The sequence below is a fragment of the Photinus pyralis genome, unplaced genomic scaffold (genome assembly GCF_008802855.1).
Source record: "Photinus pyralis isolate 1611_PpyrPB1 unplaced genomic scaffold, Ppyr1.3 Ppyr1.4_LG8, whole genome shotgun sequence".
Lineage (NCBI taxonomy): Eukaryota > Metazoa > Arthropoda > Insecta > Coleoptera > Lampyridae > Photinus > Photinus pyralis.
Window position 1 is genome coordinate 26,063,829 of NW_022170819.1, and position 1,188 is coordinate 26,065,016.

A 1,188-nucleotide genomic window follows, 5' to 3' on the forward strand; every position below is an offset into this window, starting at 1 on the left:
TATATAATGATAGATTACGATTAAAAACGTCGCAGGCGGCACATAATTATTGGGGCCCTGTGTTGTATAACCGTTTACCTTCTTGTTTCCAATCTCTAAATGAACAACTTTTTTCCAAGAAACTTAAAACTTTTTTACGCGTAAATCCAATATATAACATCCAAGAGTTTTTAGATAACGACCTCAAGACTTTAACGCCTTAAGTTTTTTTTTGTTGTTTGTATTTTTTTTTTTTTTGGTTTAATTGTTTTATTTCTAAATGATTTTTCATGTTATTTAATATTGTTCTATATGTCTCATGTATTTTATGTTTATGTGTTATACGATTTCGACGGACGAGTGTAAGCATTTTTTAAATGTATTAACACAATAAATTACTTACTTACTTACTTACTTACTTACAATCAAAAGTTATAGACTAGAAACCAATTTCGAAAAAATTCAAAGGGCTGTAACTTTTGAACCAGTAGCCCAATCTTGGAACTGTTTGAAATTATGGATTCTACAGGCCACATTCTATAAGAAAATTTTTTTTTCCGGGTCGATCTGAGACAATTTCTTTTTCGGGGCTCACAAAAAGGCAGTGTTATAACCTTCCTTTTTTACCAAAAATTGACTGCACCAAAATTTCTCGGGAAAACACTTTTCTTATTAATTTTGGTGCGTAGAATCCAAAACAATTCGTACTTTTTCGATCAGACTTCTCAATCAAAAGTTATAGACTAGAAACCAATTTCGAAAAAAAATTCAAAGGGCTGTAACTTTTGAACTAGTAGCCCAATCTTGGAACTGTTTGAAATTATGGATTCTACAGCCCACATTCTATAAGAAAATTTTTTTTTCCGGTCGATCTGAGACAATTTTTTTCTTGGGCCAAAAAAAAAGGCAGTGTATAACCTTCCTTTTTTACCAAAAATCGACTACACCAAAATCTCTCGGCAAAACACTTTTTCTTATTAATTTGGGTGCGTAGAATCCAAATCAATTCGTACGTTTTCGATCAGACTTCTTAATCAAAAGTTATAGACTAGAAACCAATTTCCCGAAAAATTCAAAGGGCTGTAACTTTTGAACTAGTAGCCCAATCTTGGAACTGTTTGAAATTATGGATTCTACAGGCCACATTCTATAAGAAAAATTTTTCCGGGTCGATCTGAGACAATTTTTTTTGAGGGCCTCAGAAAAAGG